Source organism: Anomaloglossus baeobatrachus, chromosome 5, assembly GCF_048569485.1.
Source record: "Anomaloglossus baeobatrachus isolate aAnoBae1 chromosome 5, aAnoBae1.hap1, whole genome shotgun sequence".
In the NCBI taxonomy this organism is placed as follows: domain Eukaryota; kingdom Metazoa; phylum Chordata; class Amphibia; order Anura; family Aromobatidae; genus Anomaloglossus; species Anomaloglossus baeobatrachus.
In genome coordinates, this window is record NC_134357.1 from 568,907,983 (window position 1) to 568,934,831 (window position 26,849).

A 26,849-nucleotide genomic window follows, 5' to 3' on the forward strand; every position below is an offset into this window, starting at 1 on the left:
GAGTGCTCTTGTGTTCTCTGAGACATACACTACTATACATCTCTGGCGGTGGCTCATCTCTTAGAGAAAAAAGGATACACAGTCCGAAATTGGATATGCTGGATCATTACTCCTCTGACAATCAGACTATCGGTCGAGACTGTCTATCTCCAGGTCCTGCCAACTGTAGTCTGTGTACAAGCACTGGGAATGTGAACAGTTGGGGTATGTGCACACCACGGCTTTTACACATCTGTGAATCTAAAGAGTTTTTCAGGCGGAGGACAGGTTACAGGAAACACTGGCATCTTTTTTAAATTGAAATTGTATTAGGCGCTAGTCACAAACTTCCTGGCGGCAGCAGCATGAGAAATGGATCAGTTTCCTGTTTTAACCACTTAGTGTCTTTGAAAATCTGAAGCTGTTAAAAGAAGCTAAATAAAACTGAAGGTGTGCGCAGCTCCATACACCTCGTACACACTCGGCTCTGCTCCGTACATCTCGTACACACGGCTCTGCTCCGTACACCTCGTACACACACGGCTCTGCTCCGTACACCTCGTACACACACGGCTCTGCTCCGTACACCTCGTACACACACGGCTCTGCTCCGTACACCTCGTACACACACGGCTCTGCTCCGTACACCTCGTACACACACGGCTCTGCTCCGTACACCTCGTACACACACGGCTCTGCTCCGTACACACACGGCTCTGCTCCGTACACCTCGTACACACACGGCTCTGCTCCGTACACATCGTACACACACGGCTCTGCTCCGTACACATCGTACACACACGGTTCTGCTCCGTACACATCGTACACACACGGCTCTGCTCCGTACACCTCGTACACACACGGCTCCGCTCCGTACACCTCGTACACACACGGCTCCGCTCCGTACACCTCGTACACACACGGCTCCGCTCCGTACACCTCGTACACACACGGCTCCGCTCCGTACACCTCGTACACACACGGCTCCGCTCCGTACACCTCGTACACACACGGCTCCGCTCCGTACACCTCGTACACACACGGCTCCGCTCCGTACACCTCGTACACACACGGCTCCGCTCCGTACACCTCCTACACACACGGCTCCGCTCCGTACACCTCGTACACACTCGGCTCCGCTCCGTACACCTCGTACACACACGGCTCCGCTCCGTACACCTCGTACACACACGGCTCCGCTCCGTACACCTTGTACACACAGGGCTCCGCTCCGTACACCTCGTACACTCTCGGCTCCGCTCCGTACACCTCGTACACACTCGGCTCCGCTCCGTACACCTCGTACACACACGGCTCCGCTCCGTACACCTCGTACACACACGGCTCCGCTCCGTACACCTTGTACACACAGGGCTCCGCTCCGTACACCTCGTACACTCTCGGCTCCGCTCCGTACACTTCGTACACACACGGCTCCGCTTCGTACACCTCGTACACACACGGCTCCGCTCCGTACACCTCGTACACACACGGCTCCGCTCCGTACACCTCGTACACACTCGGCTCTGCTACATCCACACTGCAAACCCCTCCTGACCCCACACTTAAACTTCCCCTCATCCAGCACCATGACAACCAGCACAGCAGAGTCCTGCATACACTGAGGAGCTGATCATGTGACCCCTGACTCCTCCCCTCCATGTGACATCATCACAGGTCCTGTAAGCACAGAGCAGCCATAAATCTAGAATCTCCATGTGGTCCTGCAGTTGTGTGTGGTCGTAGCCGGGGTCTGGGGTCGCCCGTATTGGGGCTGATTTTTGGTCTATTCCGTCCTCTGGATCAGAATCTGTCGGCCATTTTTTTGTAGCCGTTCTACTTTGTGAGATTTTGTAGTTTCCCGCACATTTGGGTTATCTCCTCCTCAGTAATGATAGAATGAAGCCGCTGTGTGAGGTAAGTGACACTGAATAATTACATGTAATGCGCAGTTACATAAGTATTAGGGTAATAGCAGCGGTTACTGACAAAGACAGGAGGCCACATGGGCGCTATGGGGCCCATGAGTCGCCACCAGCATCGGACTGGCCCAGCGAAGCATCGGAGAATCCTCAGGTGGGCCCCCGGTCCCCAGTGGGCACCCATGCTTTATATTGTGCGGGGTACCGCAGGCTTGCTACTGCAGCAGGGGTGTTTAGCGGGCAGCCTGCCCCCCCCCGCCCATGCTCTGATGGGCCCCCAGCCTGTCCACCATAAACTGCAGTGATCACACAGAATAATCTATGTGATCTCTGCAGGTTCTGTAGTTGTAGCAGGACCTGTGGTGACATCACAGTCATGTGACTCACCACAGGTCCTTGCAGTGCAGGAGTCCTCAGGCTGCACAAAATGAGGTGAGCGCAGGAACTGCAGACTGCGCCTCTCATATTCAAATGTACGTGCATCTTTCAGGCGTACATACATTTGAACGGTGCAGTGCCAGGACTGAGGCAGAAGATTTCCTCAGCACCGCACCGACATCAATCATCCCCACGGCCGCACGGAAGAAGAGGACGCGGAGGCACCAGGTAAGCGCTTCTGCCTTCCCCTTGCTGTGAGCCTTCCCCTTGCTGTGAGCCTCCCCCTGCTGTGAGCCTCCCGCTGCTGTGAGCCTCCCGCTGCTGTGAGACTCCCGCCTCCCGCTGCTGTGAGACTCCCGCCTCCCGCTGCTGTGAGACTCCCGCCTCCCGCTGCTGTGAGACTCCCGCCTCCCGCTGCTGTGAGACTCCCGCCTCCCGCTGCTGTGAGACTCCCGCCTCCCGCTGCTGTGAGACTCCCGCCTCCCGCTGCTGTGAGACTCCCGCCTCCCGCTGCTGTGAGACTCCCGCCTCCCGCTGCTGTGAGACTCCCGCCTCCCGCTGCTGTGAGACTCCCGCCTCCCGCTGCTGTGAGACTCCCGCCTCCCGCTGCTGTGAGACTCCCGCCTCCCGCTGCTGTGAGACTCCCGCCTCCCGCTGCTGTGAGACTCCCGGCCACCCGCTGCTGTGAGACTGCCGCCACCCGCTGCTGTGAGACTGCCGCCACCCGCTGCTGTGAGACTGCCGCCACCCGCTGCTGTGAGACTCCTGCCTCCCGCTGCTGTGAACCTCCCGCTGCTGTGAACCTCCCGCTGCTGTGAACCTCCCGCTGCTGTGAACCTCCCGCTGCTGTGATCCTCCCGCTGCTGTGAACCTCCTGCCACTGTATACGCCTCTAGTGCTGTGTGCCACCAACCCAGTGCTGTGCCACCCATGGTGTAGAAATTGGGGGAAAAGTGAGGAATGTGCTCTGGGAGTGATCGGCTATAGGTGACTTTGTTCTTTTCTGCAGAGTCGCGTCATGGCAGAAAGAAGTGAAAGCGGTCAGTGCTGGATGAAGAGGAAAAGCGAAGATGAATAACCTCAGCTAGAGAAGTCACTGGTAATTCAGTGTATTACATGTACACACACACTATACACTATATACACAGCTCTTGTGTATAATGTCACTGGTGATCACTGTATTACCTGTACACTGACACTATATACAGAGCTCTTGTGTATAATGGCACTGATGGTAATATAAGTGTTATTAGTATTGTGGTTTTTATTCATGATCATTATTGTAGTATTATTCAGGCACTGTGTGGTGGTAATATGTGGTCTGGCCACAGTGTGGTGGTATTTCTCTGTTGTATGTGGTATTATTTGGTCATTTATGTGGTCTGGTCATAGTGTGGTGGTATTTCTCCCTTGTATGTGGTAATATTCTGTCATTATGTGCTCTGATTATAGGGTGGCGGTATTTCTCTCTTGTATGTGGTTGTATTTAGTTACTATGTGGTGGTAATATGTTATTGGTCATGGTGTGGCGGTATTTCTCCCTTGTATGTGGTATTATTGGTCTTGGTAGAGTAGATTGTGTTGTGTCTGGAGGACATTTTTCTCTCTATCAATAAAGGGAAGATTATTTCCAGTAGCCATTAAATACTTGAATGTTTAACCCCTCCCTGTCCTGTGACTATTACACTGTAGCAAATATGCTAAGTAATCGCCTATTAAATACGTTGAGTATTTGGTCAGTATTTTACCTCAGTATTTACGGCCAAAACCAGGAGTGGTAAAATCAGAGGAAAAGTCTAATAGAAACACCTCTGCATATTTAACCCACTCCTAGTTTTGGCTTAAAAGTTCAGAATGTTACCTCAGTATTTCTATCCCCTTGAAAGTGGAGCTGATGTCTCACTCGACCCCGGACCATTAATTCAATAAGTTATCACCTACCTCACCTGTGGATCGATGATAACTTGTCACCAAAGATCCCCCTTACTGCAAACTACTACAGGGATAACGGCTAACAGGTATTTGCATATCGCTGTCATGTAGGCTCCTGGAATCAATTTCTCTGGTGGGCCTCAGACACCCAAGTCCAACGCTGGTCGCCAGTGACACCCTCCCCCCCACCTCTCTCTGCTGGCGTCATACTTTAATCAGCAGATAAACACTAAAGTTTTGCTAAATGGCAAGAAAATTACCATCTGCTGTATATAAAACAGCTCTGTGTGAACTTGACAAATTTTGCAACTTTTTAAGAAGTAACAAGACTTTAGGGTGTATAAAAAGAGAGATTAGATCCCAAGATCCCAGCGTATTGTTGCCCCTCTATAAATTACTTGAGAGTTGAGCGGATCCATGGAGGTTCGGTTCGCTGGCAACAAACAAGCTTAGCTCCACAGGCTCGAGCGTGACCCAAACCCTGGATCCAGTCACTGATTGGCAGTTTGAGCCTCAGCCCACATACAGCCAGCCATAAGCAGATCACTTTTAGGGGAGGCTGGATGGACTTTTTGTTTTGTGATGCACACAACATCCAAGCACGTTGTTGTTACCCCCAGTGTGCGCTGTTCAAACACTGCAAGCAGCTTCCACAGGGCTGTGCACCAAGCGTACCTGACCACAGCGTTGCTCACACATGTTTTGTTCGCACGTAAAGCATCCGATCCCCAAACCTTGATTTTTAAATTTGATGCTCGGTTCGAAAACCATACCTCAGGTTCACTCATCTCTACTTCTGTAGGAAAGTGCACGCAGCAATTTGTAGTGGAGCAACATCGAATGATTAGTGATGGGACACTGCCCTCTACTGGCTGAAGGAAGAACAATAGCCCGAGAATCAAAAATCACAGAAAGCATAGAAACCTTGCAGTTTGTTTCCGGTGGGAAGTCTTTCAGAGAAGGACAAGGCCAGGAAGAGGAGTTGTGGCTAAATCCCAGTAGTTAGAAGGACCTGTGGGTGCGACCGCCTTCGTTAGTGGGCGTGATGGATTGCTTGGTGGGCATGGTAATGTTTCCTCCCATCCGCTATAATCATGCGCGGGGGTGCTTTGCCCACACCCATCTGGGAGTCTTACTCCCAGGCCCCTGTTTCTATTATAATAAACTCTATGCCCACGTTGACTTAGAAAAAAAAGGTTGATTCTTGGTTTCAGCCATGTTGGTGGAGGCCCCTTCTGTTAACATGAGCGTGATGTTAGCAGAGGTCCCTCTATCCACTGGGATTTAGATGTTACCCAGGAAGAGCGAGGGAGGAATAGAGAAGAAACGCCCGCGAGTTGACCGGACAAGTTCTGGCGAGAAGGAGAAGCAGCGCACAAACGTGCAGGCTGAAGGGAAGAAGAAGGCCTCCTCTGCCGCTCAAATCTCCTGCAGAGAGATGGCTCCAGAGAATACTGGAACAGGTAGTCTGCAAGTCTCGGACCCTCACACCATCCAGCAAGTTTCTGAAGACAGTCCTCGAGAACCCCGCTACGCCGGTCAAGATCCCTAAGACCCCTGCTGTGCTGGTCAAGACCCCTGGTCCAGACTATGTGGTCAAGCTGCAGACATCACCAGGCAAGATATCCAGCCATGGGTGACCTGATAACGCTGGCCTGTTGCCTCCTGCCCAGCCGTGTGGTACTTACTGTGGGGATTATGATGATAGCGGTTTAAGCTAGTTTGTCTCAGCATATACAGTAGTTACAGTAACCTATAGCGACGTAGGTTTACTAGGCCCGAACTGATCCCCATTCTTTCCCCCTAGTAGCTAATGTGGGCCACGATTTAGTAGAGGGAGTGTTCTTTCCCTGAAGTTTGGTATACTGAACCTTTATTGGTTGCGGTGTTGTTGAGAACTGAGAGATTGTACCCAACCTCTACTTATGAAATTGTAAATCTTGTTGGGTCACCACTGTGTCTTCCTTCTCTGTGTGCTGCATCTTGACCTTGCTCTTACATTTTGGTGCAGTCGGCAGAATGCAGCATTCTAGCATAGAGATGGCAGACCAGTCCGTGACTGAGGTCACCAGTGGCAATGTTCCACTAGGGGTTATCCTCAGCAATGTGCCAAAATTCACAGGAGAGAATCTGGCGCTGTGTGACTGGGTAAAATGACTCTAAAGCATGCTGCGCATGAATCCTATTACCTATTACTCCATGTCTGCAGACTGACATAACGTTGCTGACGCTGAATGGAGAGGCTCGACAGACCGTGATGTTTATGCCACCATGAGACAGAGATACGGTAGCTAAAATTATACAGATACTAGAAAACATGTACTACTGACCTGAGTAATTTGAGAACATGTCCAACGGGAGGAGGAGACGGTGACCCAATATATGAATGCCTTGCAAGAGGTAACAACTCCTATTATCCTGAAGTTAGATAGAGAATATTGGGTATTGGGACCCTGGGACTCAGTACTTCGAGATCAGATGGTGGCTGGCCTTCGAGATCCTTATTTGCAGCAGGCCCTGAGTAATCGCCTATGGTGTAGCCCCGATCTGAGTTTCTTGGAAGTGGGTGTGGAGGCGAGAGTGCGAGAGAAAGAGGCACCTGCCCCCACCAATGTGGTACAGCGCTCAGAGGTGGCCGCTGCTGAAGTGACCGATGCCGAACAAGAGTGGGCCTGAAAGCTGCAGGCAGAACTACAGGAAGTGAGAGAAGAACTGAATAGCACCCTGGGGTGCCCCCTCCTCCAGCTGGTCAAAACCATGGCCCTCCGGCAGCCAAACTGCGAGAGTGACCTTCACCGCCACCTGAGAGGGGCGGCATTATCTGCTGGACGTGTGGAGGAAGAGGTCACCTATCCCAGAACTAAGTTCACTGCTAAGTGAACAGACACACCACATGGGCAGGCTTTAAACTAGCCAGCCCCACAGTAGAGGAGCATACCGGGGAGCCCAAATTAGTCAGAGGAGAAGAACAAGGCTCCGAAGATTTGGTGGCTGATTGGCTCACCACCTGTGCAGAACTTGAAGGGCAGCGAGTCTATTACTTGATGGATACTGGGTCCCAGGTAACCACTATGCCTGCCGCCGACACTTCACTCATGTTGCCCGCCTCCGCACAGCACCCACTATCTGATTGCCTACAGCCAATGATCTTGCCAAAGCTGAAGTAGTGTGACTGAAGATGAGGATGTGTGGAAAAGACCTGGGAAGGAAAGGCATCATGTAGGTGAAAGGACCTGTCCGGCACGGACCTACCGTGATCTTGGGAATGAACGTCCTGAGAGAAATAGGACAGTTTCTAGCTGAGGATCCGCAGGGGACACGCTGGACCTGGGAGACCCAGCAAAGCCTAACTAGGTGGACTCTCCAACAGCTCATTTGGGTTTGCCAGATTCAGAAGCTCCCTGCGGCATCCCACTACTTTGGGAAAGTCGTGGTGCCCCCACGTACTGCACTGAATTTGCCGGTAAGGCAGACAGTGCTAATCATGCCATGCCGGTTCAGGCATGATTGCTCGTGGTACGAGTCGAAGTGCAAGTGGAGTTTTCCTCCAAACAAGTCGGGCAGGTGGAGGAAATGTTGGGGCAGAACTAACCCATGTTCACTCAACATGATGATTTGGGTGCACCACCGACATTCAATATGAGATTCCAACGAGGGACATCGCCCCCATCTGACAGAGGTACGAACAGATTCCAGTTTGTATCAGGAAGTGAAAGAACTGTTGAGACACATGCTGCAGAATTGTGTGATCCGAGAGAGCCAGAGCTTTCTTGGTTAGGAAGAAGGATGGGACATTACGGTTCTCAGTGGATTACAGACGGCTGAACGCCTACACTGTTCGGGACTCCTATCCCTTAATGGAAATAGAAGAATCGCTATCAGCCTTTAGGAAGGCAAAATAATTCTCTTCTCTAGACCTGACAAGTAGGTACTGGCAGGTTTTCATAGCTGGAAAAGACCAGATGAAGTTAGCCTTTATCCTCCCCATGGGGTTGTTCGAGTTTAACCGGATGCCATTTAGGCTGACCAACACCCCAAGAACATTCAAAACATAGATGAGAAATCTCGATGGATTCTCATAAACAAAGCATAAGGTGCAGTTATATAAAATCAATTTTTATTGAAATTTTTTTTAAAATCATTAAAAATTTACTACAAAAACAAGAAGGAACCAATCACAGTCGAGGTATAAATAGATACATGGAGAATAATACAGAAAATACTACCAATACCCAATCAATAAATATAATTTCATAAATATATATAATATATATATTTTTGTACTATTTATTATATCAGTATGAAAGGAGGCAGTATACAGAAATAAATATGAAGTAAAGGTAATACATAATAACACTCTGCAAGGGATGTTACAGTATCTAGTCAAAGGACGTAATTACACAAAGCATAAATTAACCCCCTGCATTAACAAAAATCACCAGTAGGTGGCAGCAAAGCCATAGTAAAGACTGCAACCACAGGGAAAGTTCCAACACTTGTCAATACCTGACATAAGAGTGATTCAGACTATCGGGCAGCATACCCGCCTCGGGAAGATAAGACATACCTCCCAACTTTTAAAGAAGGAAAAAGGGATAAAGCTTCATTTCACAAATAGCCACACCCATATCCACTCCCCATCCAGCAAACTGAAACTGCAGAAGCTGTCCGTGATCGCTCTGAGCCGCCACAGATCAGCAATGTGTAGAACAGGCAGGGAGTTAAGTACAGGGTGTGCAGGCAGCTAGGACCCAGGAGGAGAGCTGAACAGGGTGTGCAGGCAGCTAGGACCCAGGAGGAGAGCTGAACAGGGTGTGCAGGCAGCTAGGACCCAGGAGGAGAGCTGAACAGGGTGTGCAGGCAGCTAGGACCCAGGAGGAGAGCTGAACATAGTGTGCAGGCAGCTAAGACCCAGGAGGAGAGCTGAACAGGGTGTGCAGGCAGCTAGGACCCAGGAGGAGAGCTGAACATAGTGTGCAGGCAGCTAAGACCCAGGAGGAGAGCTGAACAGGGTGTGCAGGCAGCTAGGACCCAGGAGGAGAGCTGTACAGGGTGTGCAGGCAGCTAGGACCCAGGAGGAGAGCTGAACAGGGTGTGCAGGCAGCTAGGACCCAGGAGGAGAGCTGAACAGGGTGTGCAGGCAGCTAGGACCCAGGAGGAGAGCTGAACATAGTGTGCAGGCAGCTAAGACCCAGGAGGAGAGCTGAACAGGGTGTGCAGGCAGCTAGGACCCAGGAGGAGAGCTGAACATAGTGTGCAGGCAGCTAAGACCCAGGAGGAGAGCTGAACAGGGTGTGCAGGCAGCTAGGACCCAGGGGGAGAGCTGAACAGGGTGTGCAAGCAGCTAGGACCCAGGAGGAGAGCTGAAGAGGGTGTGCAGGCAACTAGGACCCAGGAGGGGAGCTGAACAGGGTGTGCAGGCAGCTAGGACCCAGGAGGAGAGCTGAACTGGGTGTGCAGACAGCTAGGACCGAGGGGGAGAGCTGAACAGGGTGTGCAGACAGCTAGGACCCAGGGGGAGAGCTGAACAGGGTGTGCAGGCAGCTAGGACCCAGGGGGAGAACTGACCACGGTGTGCAGGCAGCTAGGACCCAGGGGGAGAGCTGACCACGGTGTGCAGGCAGCTAGGACCCAGGGGGAGAGCTGAAAAGGGTGTGCAGGCAGCTAGGACCCAGGAGGAGAGCTGAACAGGGTGTTCAGGTAGCTAGAACCCAGGAGGAGAGCTGAACAGGGTGTGCAGGCAGCTAGGACCCAGGGGGAGAGCTGAACAGGGTGTGCAGGCAGCTAGGACCCAGGGGGAGAGCTGAACAGGGTGTGCAGGCAGCTAGGACCCAGGGGGAGAGCTGAACAGGGTGTGCAGGCAGCTAGGACCCAGGGGGAGAGCTGAACAGGGTGTGCAGGCAGCTAGGACCCAGGGGGAGAGCTGAACAGGGTGTGCAGGCAGCTAGGACCCAGGGGGAGAGCTGAACAGGGTGTGCAGGCAGCTAGGACCCAGGGGGAGAGCTGAACAGGGTGTGCAGGCAGCTAGGACCCAGGGGGAGAGCTGAACAGGGTGTGCAGGCAGCTAGGACCCAGGGGGAGAGGTGACCAGGGTGTGCAGGCAGCTAGGACCCAGGGGGAGAGCTGACCAGGGTGTGCAGGCAGCTAGGACCCAGGGGGAGAGCTGACCAGGGTGTGCAGGCAGCTAAGACCCATGGGGAGAGCTGACCAGGGTGTGCAGGCAGCTAGGACCCAGGGGGAGAGCTGACCAGGGTGTGATGTTCACACATCAGTTTTTTGCCATCAGGCGCAATCCGGCAGAAACATGAAAAAACGCATCCGGCATCTGTTGCCGCCGGATACGTTTTTTTCCCCCATAGACTTTTTTTTATTAGCGTCGGATGGCCTTGCGTTCCATCCAGTTTTTCGCTGGATCCGGTAAAATTTGCTTGTCCGGCGGCCGGATGGAACGCTGAGGTGAACGGTTTTTTGTCCGGCAAAAAAACGGATTGCGCCGGATTCGGCACCGTACGGCTTTTTTTTATAATGGGAGCCTATGGACCGCCGGATCTGGGATCATCCGTCATATGCCGGAAGCTGGCGCCGGTTTCTGTTTTTTGTTTCTGGCCATGCCCAGACAGTGTGTAAATAGTCTCTCTCTTTCACTGTCCGTCGGTCTCTCTCTCTCTGTCGGTCAGTCTCTCCCTCCCTCCTTTATACTCACCGATCACCGTCGCGGAACTGCACGGCTGTCACACTTCTCTGGCGGGTTCTCCTCTTTTAAAAATTCCGGCCGCTCATTATTCCATCTAGTATTCGGTGCTTCCCCCGCCCACCGGCGCCTATGATTGGTTACAGTCAGACATGCCCCCACGCTGAGTTAAAGCTGTCTCACTGCAACCAATCACAGCCGCGGCTGGGCGGGTCTATATAGTGCAGTAAAATAAACAATTAAAAAAAAACGCCGTGCGGTCCCCCCCAATTTTGATATAGCCAAAGTAAAGCCACACAGCTGAAGGCTGGTATTCTCAGGATGGGGAGCTCCACGTTATGATACCTACCATAATTAACCTGTAAGTGAAAGTAAATAAACACATACACCCGGAAAAATACTTTATTTGAAATAAAAGACAAAAAAATACCCTCTTTCACCACTTTATTAAAATTCCCAAAAAGCCCTCCAGGTCCGACGTAATCCACACGAGGTCCCACGAGCGCCGTAGAACACAACAGCTCTGTGTCAGCTCCACGCAGCAACTGAAGTGAGCCGCGCTGTCACCGGAGACTTCACTCAGGCAGTGCCAGTGTGTGTGCGGGGATGATGATGGGTGTGGTAGTGCCTGCGTGTGTGCGAGGATGATGATAGGGGCGGTAGTGCCGGGGGGTGTGTGTTCTCTCTTTCTCTCTCTCTCGAGTTGGGGGCACAATTTGGGCTCTGAGAGTCCATTTAGGGGCCTTATGTTCCCCTCAGCTTGGGACATATTGGGCGGCGATCTCAACCATTGATTCCTCTTCCCCCAGTAGGAACTGGAGTTTCATGTCCTCGTCCATGGATGGAAAGTCCGGGGTATGGGTGGTAAATTTCTGGAAGTGGGAGGCCCTCACTGCTGAGTATTTGTCACAGTGCAGCAGGAAGTGCGCCTCCTCCTCCAAAGCCCCCTGCTGGCAGTGCTGGCACAGTCTGTTCTCTCGCGGCTTGTATGCCTGTTGGTGCCGCCCTGTTTCCACCTCTAGGCTGTGGGCACTTAGTCTGTACAGGCTCAGGGTCTTCCTGTCTTTGGGGTGGCGTAACCTTTCCAGATACGGGGCCAGAGTGTAGTCCCTCCGCAGTGACCGGTAGATGGTGAGTTTCTGGGAGTTCTCTAATTCACTCTTCCAGTCCTCTATGTATTGCATCTTGCAGCTCTCTGAGATCTTTTATTTGGGCTTTTGTCAGGGTGTGTTGCTGACTTTGGCTGGACTGGCTGTCGGGGTTCCTGGCTTGCTCTGGACTCTGGCCCAGCAGGGCTTTATGATGGTAGGAGCTGGGGTTGCTGTTCTGTATGTGCGCCCGGTGTGATAGCGCCCTCTTGTGTATACTGAACCATAAGGGGAATCGGCCCAGTCTGCCCGACAGGCTATGTTTGAGGTGCTGCGATGGACTTGCTGAGGAGATATTTACAGAACTCCATGTGGAAGACTTCGGTTGGGCTGGAATCCCACTTTGTGTGGTCTGGGTAGGTCAGTGGGCCCCATACCTCGCTGCCATATAGCAGTATAGGGGTGATGATGCTGTCATGGCATGTTATGCATGGTCATGGCAGCGAGTTTGTGCCAAGGATCATTGTGGGGTGGCCAGTGAGATTTGGGGAGGTTTTTATATATTCCGTCCGCGGAGGTCGGGAGAATATATACCCTACTCTCACCGGGAGCCCTTCAAGCATCGGCACAGTAGAATAGCGGCCTCCTTGCTTATTGTCGGGCAATTCCATAATTGGTCTGACTATAAGAGAGGCGCTAGAGAGCGCGTCACGTGCTCTGTCTGTCGGTCGGGAGGTATAAAGGAGGGGTGTGACTCCCGCTTGTTACCCCCCTGATCGTGACATATTTCTCTCTCTCTCTCTCACTCACTCTCTCTCACACATTCTGCGCCGCATCCGTTACATCAAGCACACGCCTACAAAAACTATGTAAACATAGCCTTACAATGATGCAGCAGCTCTGCCTAGCAGGAGATCATGTGGTCGGTAAGCTGATAGAAGCATTGGCAATGCTTCTATCTTTGCATATTACCGGCCAGTGCTGTGCACCTGCAGGAGAGGAAACAAGTGGTGAGTACACTGTGTCCTCTCCCCAATGTGTCCTGCTCTACCGTGGTGTGTGCCTGCAACATTGAGAAGCAAACACACGGGAGTCAGAGAAACAGCTAGAAGAGCACAGGCTCCGGAGCTGTGGGGAATCAGCGCTGGGGAGATTCATTACCTTAGCAGCAGCACAAATAGAGACTAGTTTCGGGTAGCGCACTCCGCTCTGTAATGCTCACATCACGTGTTAGAATGGTAGGAGGGAAAAGCAGCGAGGCGGGTAGAAAGTGGATGGGCGGAGCCACGGGATACATAGCTCCCGTGCGGGGCAACGGGACAAACCCTAAAAATCCTGATAGTCCCGCTGTATCCGGGACGGTTGAGAGGTATGGATTAGAGTAAACACAAAACCTGCATATTTACCTCAGATCAAATATCACGTGTCTGTAAACCTCAAGGCTGAGCGTGGTTCCTCACCCCAACATATGTTTCATGCTTGCTTCATCAGGGGGTGTGTCATGGAGAGGGAATCATGTGGTTTTTAAACGTATGCGAGCCAATGAGGGAATTTTTAATTAATGACCATTTCAGCAGAAAAGGCGGGGACCAGTGCGGCTAATAGCCTCACCTCCGGAAGAAACAGTGGGTGAACTTAGAGCAATCTACCTTACGGTATCTCCCATGGTTGGGAGGGGCGTGTAGGGGTTGATTAGGAAAGGAGATGGAGCTCAGAAAGGTGGCGTTGAAGACTTGGGACTTGAAAGTTAAGACTGGTGGATTATCCTCGAGGAGGGGACCACTGACTCCTCTTTTTGGCAACCCAGAGTTTCCCAAGGACCTCACTGCAGAAAAAGATGGGACAAGCGACAAATTTACTCGAATATGGGGACCTTGGATCATGTTCTTGGACTCCCCTTAGTTCAGAGAGATATTTGAACGAGTTTGAGCAGGAGAGGTGATTCCCCCCCCCCCCTCTTTTCCTTCCCTTTCCCCTAGCACCTCCTTAGTTTCTACTCTATTTCTTACTTTACTTTCCTTCATTCTTACCTAATCTTTTCCACTAACATATCTTCTTCTGAATTCTTGTTCTTAACGGTTTCTACGTATTTGTCCTATTTCTTCTATTATGTATTTATGTTTCAGGATAAGGTGTTGATGTAGGGCAGGGGTGGGGAACCTTTTTATTGCCGGGGGCCATTTGGAAATTTCAGCCAACCTTCGGGGGCCGCACAAAATTATCAGTGTGAAAATGAACTGGCTATATTTGGTCAAACAGTTAATTAACTCACCCCTATTGTGGTGGCCGGAGCTGCTTCTGTTTTGTGTGGCTGTGATGTTCAGTGATACTTATGTTGCTTCTCACTTTTCCAGGTTTGTCACGGTCTGGAGAGCAGGCAACACTTTGTGATAATAAGATTGGTAGACCATATACATCACACAACAGACACAGGGACTGGTGTATATAAATCACAGGAGACACATACATGACTGAAGGGGCTGTTGGCATATACATCAAATAGACGCTAGGACTGCTGTATATACATCACATAGGAGACGCTGGGACTGCTGTATATACATCACATAGGAGACGCTGGGACTGCTGTATATACATCACATAGGAGACGCTGGGACTGCTGTATATACATCACATAGGAGACGCTGGGACTGCTGTATATACATCACATAGGCGACGCTGGGACTGCTGTATATACATCACATAGGAGACGCTGGGACTGCTGTATATACATCACATAGGCGACGCTGGGACTGCTGTATATACATCACATAGGAGACGCTGGGACTGCTGTATATACATCACATAGGAGACGCTGGGACTGCTGTATATACATCACATAGGAGACGCTGGGACTGCTGTATATACATCACATGGGAGACGCTGGGACTGCTGTATATACATCACATAGGAGACGCTGGGACTGCTGTATATACATCACATAGGCGACGCTGGGACTGCTGTATATACATCACATAGGAGACGCTGGGACTGCTGTATATACATCACATAGGAGACGCTGGGACTGCTGTATATACATCACATGGGAGACGCTGGGACTGCTGTATATACATCACATAGGAGACGCTGGGACTGCTGTATATACCGTACATCACAGGAGACACCTACATCACTGGAGACACTGGGGGCACATACATCACACGAGGGGCTGGGGACATGTATATGCCCTCAGCCTCCTCCTGTAATGTATATGCTTTCAGTCTCTCCTTTGATGTATATGCGCCCAGCCCCTCCTGTGAGGTATATGCGCCCAGCCCCTCCTATGAGGTATATGCGCCCAGCCCCTCCTGTGAGGTATATTCGCCCAGCCCCTCCTGTGAGGTATATTCGCCCAGCCCCTCCTGTGAGGTATATTCGCCCAGCCCCTCCTGTAATGTATATGAGCCCAGCCCCTCCTGTGAGGTATATGCGCCCAGCGTCTCCTGTGAGGTATATGCGCACAGCCCCTCCTGTGAGGTATATGCACCCAGCCCCTCCTGTGAGGTATATGCGCCCAGCCCCTCCTGTGAGGTATATGCGCCCAGCCCCTCCTGTGAGAGCTATGCGCCCAGCCCTTCCTGTGAGATCTATGCGCCCAGCTCCTCCTGTGATGTATGTTCCCCAGCCCTTTCTGTGATGTATATGCTCCCAGCCTCTCCTGTGATGTATATGCCCCCAGCTCCTCCACTGTGATGTATATGCTCCATCCCCTCTTGTGATGTATATGCTCCTAGTATCTCCAATGTGATGTATATATCACAGGAGGGGTTGGGGCATACACATCACAGGAGATGCTGGGGCATATCCATGACAGGAGGGTCTGAGAGCATATACATAACAAGAGGGGCTGGGGAACAGACATTGCTAGTTCACTGGGAGGCATAAGCATTGCTGTGGGGCACAGATGGCACTGGGGCGGCACAGACATCACTAAGGCGACACAGAGAGTACTATGGAGGCATGGACATCACTAGGGGGCCACAAGCATCACTAGGGGGGCACAGGCATCACTAATGGGGGAGCACACAGACATGACTTGAGGGGGGGCACACAGACCTCACTGAGGGGGGGCACACAGACCTCACTGAGGGGGGGGCACACAGACCTCACTGAGGGGGGGGCACACAGACCTCACTGAGGGGGGGGGGCACACAGACCTCACTGAGGGGGGGGCACACAGACCTCACTGAGGGGGGGGCACACAGACCTCACTGAGGGGGGGGCACACAGACCTCACTGAGAGGGGGGCACACAGACCTCACTGAGAGGGGGGCACACAGACCTCACTGAGGGGGGGGCACACAGACCTCACTGAGGGGGGGGCACACAGACCTCACTGACGGGGGGCACACAGACCTCACTGAGGGGGGGGGCACACAGACCTCACTGAGGGGGGGGCACACAGACCTCACTGAGGGGGGGGGCACACAGACCTCACTGAGGGGGGGCACACAGACATCACTAGGAGGAGACTGGGGAGGCTGCACACAGCACTTGGAGCTGCACAGAGCAGTGGAGGGGGCATGCTGCATCGGAGAAGGGGCGGGGAGCGGGTGGCACACAGCGCCGTGCAGAGGGCGGCACACAGCGCCGTGCAGCGGGCGGCACACAAGCGCTGGAGAGTGGGCGGCACAATGCTGGAGGCGGTGAAGGTGATGTGGGACGGAATCGCAGAGCGATAAACCCGCTCACAAAGTAAGTCCTGAGCACGCTGGCACCTGCCACCGAGAACGCTCATTGGTGTGCGCAAGCAGCGCATGTGGAGATTTAAAGGGCCGTCAACCGGTAATACTGTGGCTACGGCCGTAGCACTGCTGCCCCCGGAAATCTGCCCGCGGGCCGCAGAAAAGGTCATGGCGGGCCGCATGCGGCCCGCGGGCCGAAGGTTCCCCACCCCTGATGTAGGGTATCTAAAATATTAGAGAGTAGGATGTTGTCTCAGTAATATTGTCCAGAACACCCTATGTACAATTATTATTGAAATAATTCATTGTAATTGATTATGTGTCAATATGTTATACCAATAAACACAGTTTAAACATAAATATATGGTGATAATATATATGTGCGGGTAAATATTATGCTATATGTAAAACAATGTGAGTGGAAGTGAAAACAAAGATTAATGAATAAATATAAATGTAAAAATATAATGGTGAAAATATATGCACCAGTGGACCAAGTGATTAGTATAAAATGTAAAAATAATAACTGCAATATTCATGTATAGGTGCACCAAAATAAATGATGGGATAACGACAAAGTGCCAATGAATAGAATATAATGTAAAATATAGTGAAAAAAAAAATAAAAATATATATATATATATATATATATATATATATATATATATATATATATATATATACCGTGTTTCCCCAATAGTAAGACACCCCCGATAGTAAGACGTAGTGGGGGTTTTGGTGGGGTCGGCTAATGTAAGACGTACCCCGAAAGTAAGACGTAGTAAAAATTTATTTATTTATTTATTTTTTTTCCTCTTTACAGTACAGTTACAGCGGCCGAGCGCTCAGTTGAGCGCCCTGACATGCCGCCGGCATGTGACAGCTCTCAGCTGAGAGCCCTGACATGCCGCCGGCAAAGCGCTCAGCTGAGCGCCCTAACATGCCGGCGGCCGAGCGCTCAGCTGAGCACCCTGACATGCCGCCGGCATGTGACAGCTCTCAGCTGAGAGCCCTGACATGCCGCCGGCAAAGCGCTCAGCTGAGCGCCCTAACATGCCGGCGGCCGAGCACTCAGCTGAGCACCCTGACATGCCGGCGGCTTAGCGTTCAGCTGAGAGCTGACACATGCCGGCGGTCTGGCGCTCAGCTGAACGCCCTGACTTGCCGGCGGCTTAGCGCTCAGCTGAGAGCTGACACATGCCGGCGGTCGGGCGCTCAGCTGAGCGCTCGGCTACCGAGAAATGTTGAAATGTTGCAGTAATGTTGTCTGTGGTCCATCAGGACCATGGACAACATACAAAATCACACAGCCTCAGTGCCCTCATGTGCAGCCGCTGGTGGTTAAGTTTCCTTAACTTGCGGTACACTTAGGGCGCAATCGCGGCAAGTCCCCATACGGTACATTGCATGGAGACTTGCTGCGATTGCTGTGGGATTTTTTCCAATATAAGACATACCCCGAAAGTAAGACATAGTGGCACTTTTGGGGGTAAAAAGAAAGTAAGACACTGTCTTACTTTCGGGGAAACACGGTATAATATATATATATATATATATATATATGCACCTATAAAACGGGTGAATTGAAAAAGTGTAAATATGACAACTCCAATTATCGGGTATAAGTGCACCAAGGAAAATTATAATGTAGATCAAGTGCCAGTGAGTAGCAATTAATAACATATGAAGAAATTCATAAAAAAAATATGACAATGATAACCATTGTCATAAATAAATACCCATATACCATACACAGTTAATTAACATTAACAAAAAGGGGACAAAATCTGAGCCGGGAAATTATAGGCCGGTAAGTGTAACCTCTACGGTTGGTAAAATCCTTGAGGGTTTCTTGAGAGATGCTATACTGGAGTATCTCAAGAAAAATAACCTTATGACAGAGTATCAACATGGGTTTATGAGGGATCGATCCTGTCAAACTAATTTGATCAGCTTCTATGAAGAGGTAAGTTCAAGCCTGGACCAGGGAAATGCAGTGGATGTTGTGTATATGGACTTTTCAAAAGCTTTTGATACGGTGCCACACAAAAGGTTGGTACATAAAATGAGAATAATGGGGATAGGGGAAAATATGTGTAACTGGGTTAAAAACTGGCTCAGTGATAGGAAACAAAGGGTGGTTATTAATGGTACGTACTCGGACTGGGTCTCAGTTCATAGTGGGGTACCACAGGGGTCAGTATTGGGCCCGCTTCTTTTCAACATATTTATAAATGACCTTGTTGGGGGCATGCGGAGTAGAATTTCAATATTTGCAGATGATACTAAACTCTGCAGGGTAATCAATACAAAGGAGGATAATTTTATATTACAGGGAGATTTATGTAAATTGGAGGATTGGGCTGAGAAGTGGCAATTGAAGTTTAATGTAGATAAATGTAAGGTCATGCACTTGGGTAGAGGAAATAAAATGTATAATTATGTACTTAATTGTAGAACACTGGGTAAAACATACACAGAAAAAGACTTGGGTGTATGGGTGGATGGTAAACTTCACTTTAGTGGACAGTGTCAGGCAACTGCTGCAAGGGCTAATAAAATAATGGGATGTATTAAAAGAGGTATAAGTGTTCATGAAAAAAATATAGTTCTACCTCTGTACAAGTCACTAGTGCGACCGCACTTAGAATACTATGTACAATTCTGGTCACCGATATATAAGAAGGACATAGCTGAACTGGAGAGGGTGCAGAGAAGAGCGACCAAGATTATTAGAGGAATGGGTGGGCTGCAATACCAAGACAGGTTATTAAACTTGGGGTTATTTAGTTTGGAAAAACGAAGGCTTAGGGGGGATCTAATCACAATGTATAAATATATGAGGGGGCAGTACAGAGACCTTTCCAAAGATCTTTTTACACCTAGGCCTGCGACTGGAACACGGGGGCATCCGCTACGTCTTGAGGAAAGAAGGTTTAATCATAATCACAGACGAGGATTCTTTACTGTACGAGCAGTGAGACTGTGGAACTCTCTGCCGCATGATGTTGTAATGAGTGATTTACTACTAACATTTAAGCAGAGCCTGGACGCCTTTCTTGAAAAATTTAATATTACCAGTTATGTATATTAGATTTTATGACAGGGTGTTGATCCAGGGAACTAGTCTGATTGCCGGATGTGGAGTCAGGAAGGAAATTTTTTCCCCATTGGAACTTGTTTGCCACATTGGGTTTTTTTTGCCTTCCTCTGGATCAACATATTAGGCTACGGGTTGAACTAGATGGACTAAGAGTCTCCCTTCAACCTTAAAAACTATGATACTATGATGAACATGAAATACTAATAATAAATTAATCAAAATAGTTTTGATACATTCTCCATGTATCTATTTATACCTCGACTGTGACTGGCTCCTTCTTGTTTTTGTAGTAAATTTTTTTAATGATTTTTAAAAAAATTTCAATAAAAATTGATTTTATATTACTGCACCTTATGCTTTGTTTACGAGAATCCATCGAGATTTCTCATCTGTGTTTTAATTCATCCGTGAAGCTCGGTGAGTTGGGGTAATATTCCCCGTTTATTTATTATTGGACATTTTGATTTGATACCCCAAGGACATTCCAGCGCATGATGTAGAGGTGTCTGGGTGACCTGAACTTTGAGTCAACCTTGATATACCTGGTCGATATTTTTATTTATTCTTCCACCTTCGAGGAACATCTTTACCAGTTGAGTCAGGTGTTTGAGTGACTGCAAAGGCAAGAGCTTAATGTCAAACCCTGGAAGGGCTGCCTGTTCCAAAGAGAAATTGAATACCTCAGGCACACGATGTCCAGTAAGGGGGTATACCCAACTGTAGAAAAAGTTGCCGACTTGCAAAAATGGCCAACCCCCCACGACATTGAAGGAACTCCAGACTTTCCTAGGCCTATCTGGGTACTACAAAAGATTCATCAAGAACTTTGCCAAGATCGCAGCACCTCTGCATGCGCTTTTGAGAGGTACTGTGGGGAATGCCCGAATTTGGCCTCTCCAGTGGGGTCCTAAACAAGAAGAAGCCTTCTGGGTCCTGAAAATGGCTCTAACTACTGCCCCCATCCTGGCATATGCAGACTTCAGCCAGCCCTTTGTATTGTAAACTGACAGCAGTCTCTATGGGCTGGAAGCAGTGCTGGCTCAAGTTCAGGAGGGATGAGAGCGGTTTGTAGAGTATACCAATCGTTCCCTGCAGGACTCGGAAAAGAATGTCGATAACTATATCTCGTTCATGCTGGAGCTGCTGACCCTGGTATGGGTGATGACTGAAACGTTTGCTGAATACTTGTCAGGTGCAGACTTCCAAGTACGCACTGACAACAACCCCCTCACTCGCCTAAATAATGCAAAACTGGGCGCCTTGGAACAATGATGGGTTGCCAGAATGTCCAGGCTCCGGTATAAAATCTCCTACCAATCGAAAGCTGAAAACAAACCTGCTGATGTGTTGTTCCGAGTGACCTTGGGGCAACCGATGCGGGATATTGATATTGAGCTGGAAGGAGATGAGACACCAGACTTTAAACGCTTTGCAGTGGCCTTGGTGAAGGCCTATAAAGCTGGGGAACAATCTCTGCCTACCCGAGTCTTGGGACGCCCTAGGTAGGAGTGGGTCCGTTTACATCAGGCTGACCCCAAGCTGGCCGAGATATGTACCTGGGTGACCCTTAACCAAAGACCCCGCCTGGAACAAAGAGAGGGCCTTTCAGTGATGGCTCTGCAACTCCATAGTCAGTGGGAGCGCCTTGCTATGAAGTATAGGCAACTCTATCGGTGGATCCAGTTGCCGAAGGAGTTTGGGACCACCTGGCAAGTCGTGATCCTGGAAGGAACAGTATTGTGCCTGGCTAAAGAAGCTCATGAGAGAGGGGCACACTTCGGAGTGGAGAAGACTTTCCAGTGGCTGGTATATTTGCCTCAGTTACGTTGGGCAGTAGAGCACGTTATGTCGACAATGTGAATTAGCCAAGTCCTATGAACAACGGGCCCCCACGCATTGTGTTGAGACCATCTGAACCCCTGGAGATACTTATGATCGACTACCTGATGATTGGTCCATCTCGCAGTGGTTATGAATACTGTTTAGTGATGACGGTGCACTTCTCGAAGTTCACGGTCATGACACCCACGAGGGATCAGATGGCTGAGTCGTCTGCCTGGGCCATCTGCCGGGACTTCATCCACGTGTATGGGTGCCCAAAGATAATTCACTCCAATCAAGGACCCGGTTTCTGGAAAAGGTGATGAAAGAAGTGCAGCAGCTGTATGAGATTGAAAAGTCTTGCAGCACTCCTTATCACCCCAAAGGGAATGGGCCCTGTGAACACTTCAATAGAACTCTGCTGCAAATGTTGTGAACTTTGGAAGACGATCAGAAAAGGAAATAGACTGCGTTTGCATGCCATCACCGGGTATTCTCCATATATCCTCATGTTCGGCCGGGAGGACTGAGAGATCACCCAGATGGAACTTGGCCCAGAGGAAAATTGGCCCTGGTCGGACACATCCATGTTTGTACGGGAGCATAAACGTCTTCTACGGGCCCTCCGGTGGCTTGTAGAACAGAGATTCCGGGAGCTGAGCCATCCTGACATGACACTAGTGCAAGAGGCACCCTTACGCCCGTCGGATCAAGTGCTAGTGTGGGCCAAATGGCTGCTGAGTAAACTTGACTATCGATGGTAAGCTGTGCCCTATCATGTGGTGAAGAGAGTGCACCCTGACAATCCGGTGTATGAGGTACAACCTGAAGGGAAAGGCCCCAGTTGAGTTCTATATTGGAATATGCTCCATCCCTGCGTGTTCGAGACAGAGGAAGCCCAGCCTCAGAGCTCACCAGAAGGGCCAACACCGGTCATCAGAGGGGCAATGGGCAATGAAGAATGGTGGTGGACGTCTCCTGTCGAACCGCCCGAGGTGACGCACCCACTCCCAGCACCGGAAGATGAAGGAACCCAGGCTGAGTCCCGACCCGAAGCTCCTGAACGGTGGAGCTCTCCTGCTGATCTGCCCCCGGAGGCACCTTTTGAGGACCGAGCGAGCCAATGCTGGTGTTCCCCCTTCAAGATAAGCCCAAAACGAGTTCATCTGGAAACAGTTGATGCGACATATGAAGGAATGCAAACATATGATGACCGCCATTGGTCCGTTCCTCGAGAACTACAGAAGCCTAGAAGATTCCCTTCATCACGAACTATCAAATTCAGATTGGTGAGGAATGTAGGACAGAGCAAGCAGCAGTCTGTATTGAAGCAACCTGGAAAGATTAGCGATGGGACACTGCTCTCTGCTGGCCGAAGGAAGAACCATAGACCAGGAATCAAAAATCACCTAGGGCATAAAAGCCTTGCAGTTTGTTTCCGGCAGAAAGCTTTTCAGAGAAGGATGAGGCCAGGAAGAAAGCGAGAGGAACAGAGAAGAAACGCTCGGCAGCCGACCGGAAAAGGTGTTCTGGTGAGAAGGAGAAGCAGCGTGCGGATGTGCAGGCTGAAGGGAAGAAAGAGGCCTCCTCTGGCCGTCAGTCCTGTGAAGGTGGCACAGAAAAGGAAAATATCCATCCCACCAATTACTAAAAACTCTTGCTCCATATGAGAGAATGAGACAAAAATACCTCATAACCATAACTTTTCATATTGAGGGACACTGGTGCCCACAATGGGGCACTTCCCGTGCCTAGCACATACTCCAAAATATATGAAGAAAACAAGAGAATCCAGAGTAATAGATGATGCAAAACATATAACAATATTTATTAATGTATGAAATAGACAAGGACACACAAAGGAAAAATGGCCATTATAAAACACCATAAAAACACCAATGGGGGGAATATAACCCCAAGATGGAACAGGGGGAAGTACAAAAGTATGCAAAGATAACACAAGTTAATGTAGAATCAGATGGATATTGTCTGCAAAGTACTGCAAGTGGAATGTAGATATCACTTCCTAACTAGTAGTTGTAACCGGTACAATGTAGATATAGCGGATATAACAGCTAATAGCAAATAGACAAATATATATGCAATGTGCACAAAGCCACAAGTCCCAATGGAGGGGACCCCCCATGTAGATAAGCCCCCTAAACCTCCAACGTACATTTCACAGAACAGTTGTTACCCCTGTGGACACCGCTTCATCAGGGAGGGAAGGCGATATTGTTATATGTTTTGCACCATCTATTACTCTGGATTCTCTTGTTTTCTCCATATGAGAGAAGTCTGCAGGAGCTTCTATCAGATGGTGCTCATCTATATGTCCTCTTACAACCACCCAAACTTCTATGTGATCCACATGAATATATAAAGATAAAAGCTGGAAATGTCTTCCATTGGAATACATGCACACTAATTCATTCCAGCCAAAGGAAATTTAACCTACTCCCAGGTGGATTGAAAGAAGATATATTAAATCACTGCACCCCACTGGTTGTGATATTCACCCCTAGAAAATCGCCACTCCTCCAACAATCCATGTGGCACTGATTTGCAATATTATTCATAAAATCAATGATAAAGACTTCACCCTCTGGGAACTCTTGTATTATAAATTATTCTTGGTGGTACTCCTTCCATCCTGCTTCATTACTTTCTTCAAATCTTCTGAAACAGCCCTCTTATGGAGCGACTGTACATGATAAAGGCCGTTGGGCTGAAACGTCCACCATTTTTTGTCACCATCAAATAAATAAAACATCACTTTTTTGCAAAGAAAAAAACTTTTTGTCTTCATTTTAACAACAAGAGTGGGCAGTGTTCATTATATAATACGTTCTGGGACTATTGATCCCACACTAGCACCTTTAATGAAACCTTACTTCAGCTGAGTGCACACCAATACCCTATAACTTTGACAAACTTTGAAAGGTGCAGCAGCGTCCACCCTCGTGGTCGGTGCAGTGACGTCGCTAACCTCGGCCAGCCTCCACACTACTGTACCTGCTTCTGCAGCTCCTCCACTTCCTGCTTCACGGATGTCATGCTCTAAGACTCCATTATTATTGATTAGGCTTGATAAGGGTCTAATTGTCCATAGCAACCAATCAGAGCTCAGCTTTCACTTTACCTCACCAGTGTAGTTCTGCAGTAGTAAAGAGGCGTGGCCTATGACTGAATGGAGCAGGTTTCTTGTGCACTGCTAAAGCCAATCAGTAGCTGGGGGCGTGTCTTCTTACCATCCAAGCTTCAGACAGAATGACAGGTTCACTATTATATACTGAATGTTCCATACATGTGAGCGTCATTTCTGTGGCCAGTAATTGGATATAAAGTCTTCAATACTTTATATTATTACACCGTTTCTTTATGATGATACATTATCAGCTTCTCCCCATTCAGGTCCCTGCAATATCGGATCCTCTCAGTGGAGATCTTCTATAGAAGAGAATTCTCCTGATTGCCCCGTGAAGGATGGATATGGACAGGGACACAATGGCGGAGAGGATATTACACCTCACCCTAGAGATCCTCTTCCGGCTTACTGGAGAGGTGAGAGATTCTGATGACGTCACATTACATCATTCTTATCTATGGGAATAACAGATGGACAGAACTGGAGAGGTGAGGACTCTGGAAATGTCTGGAGTGAGATTTCTTACTGTGTCTCTCCATAACCAGGATTACACAGTAGTGAAGAAGACCTCTAGTGAGCGCTGTCAGGCCCCTGTGTCTGAGGGATGGGGAAGACCCCTGAGCCCAATCACGGGGCCTCCACCTCACCCCCCGATACATGAGGACATCAATGACCAGAAGATCCTAGAACTCACCAACAAGATGATTGAGCTGCTGACTGGAGAGGTGACACTGCTGGGAATGCTGGGACATTATACAGTAACGCTATGAAGGGATCGGGGGTGACGGTATCATTGTATGTGTCAGGTTCCTATAAGGTGTCAGGACGTCACCGTCTATTTCTCCATGGAGGAGTGGGAGTATTTAGAAGGACACAAAGATCTGTACAAAGACGTCATGATGGAGGTTCCCCGGCCCCTCACATCACCAGGTAATAGACAGGACTAAATACACACAGCCTATAATTATCTGTATGTAAGGAATGAATTCAGTCCCTGTATGTGTCTCCTCCAGTTCTATCCAGTAAGAGGACAACACCAGAGAGATGTCCCCGTCCTCTTCTCCCACAGGACTGTAAACAAGAAGATCCCGATGTTCCTCAGGATCATCAGGTAGATGGAGAGAAGGTGCCATGAAATTTCCCTATGATGTGTAGACGGCTGTGAAGGTCTTGTGCTCAGTCTTGTTTTATCCTCCAGTATTATATGTGTTATACTTGTGTAATGAGAGCGGTGGAGATGGCAGGATTAGAGCTGATCATAGATGTGACTTCTCCATCTGTCTGTGACTTTTACAATATTTGTTTCAGGGTGAAGATCTGACCCTTATTAATAATACAGAGACCTATGTGAGGGGTGATGAGCGGAGTAAAGAGGAGATTCTTTCAAATGACTGTGCAAGTGAGTAGTACCTTCTATATTTATTTAAAATAAGTTGTTCTGGATGTGGCAATATCAATTATGTGTATAAAAAAAAAAAATTATATATATTTTTGTTGTAACCCAGAAGTAGCATTTTAGTGGCAAAACTGGGTTTTCGTGTTTTTTGTGTTCATTTTTTTTTTTTAAATGTATTTTATATTTACATATTTAACTTTTTTTTTATTTTTTTTTAACTTTTTATGAATATTTCTTACTTTGATGTTTGGACTCATGCGTTGCAACACTGATGCACTGCAATGCTTGAGACCTGTTAGTTTCTCATGGACTTTGCCTTTTAGAATCTGCTTTTTAGACTCTGCATATAGCTGGGTCTAACAGGCCACCGTACCCTGGGGTCATCAGATGACTTTGGGGTGCGATGACGCAGGGTGTTGCCAATCATATACAGCTGAATCCCGCTGGGGGCGCTTTACACTTAATGCTAAGCAACATGAAAAAGAGGCACTAAGGATTAAGGCTGCCGTTAAAATAGGTAACGGCTGTCATGAAGGGGTTAATGTCATAATATATTAGTCCTTGCTTTGCTGTCTGCAGTTTGTACCACTGTATTCATCAGCTAATAATTGAATTTTAATACAATTTGTTTCAAAAGGCAGCATTTCTGAAAAAAAAAAATTTTTTCTTGGCAGAAGACTGTGTACCAAAGGGAGATCTTCCATTTACA

At 49.0% G+C, this 26,849-nt stretch overlaps 1 protein-coding gene and 1 long non-coding RNA gene across 2 annotated transcripts in view; both read left to right on the forward strand.

Annotated features, from left to right (window-relative positions):
* The window catches only part of LOC142312393 (uncharacterized), a 236,487-nt gene that overhangs the window by 179,187 nt on the left and 30,451 nt on the right, over positions 1-26,849 (forward strand). The gene's annotated exons all lie outside the window — the stretch shown is intronic.
* On the forward strand, positions 1,668-25,099 carry LOC142312408 (uncharacterized). Its single transcript, XR_012754377.1, has 3 exons — positions 1,668-1,896; positions 3,289-3,378; positions 25,011-25,099. It is a non-coding gene; the product is annotated as an uncharacterized LOC142312408 (long non-coding RNA).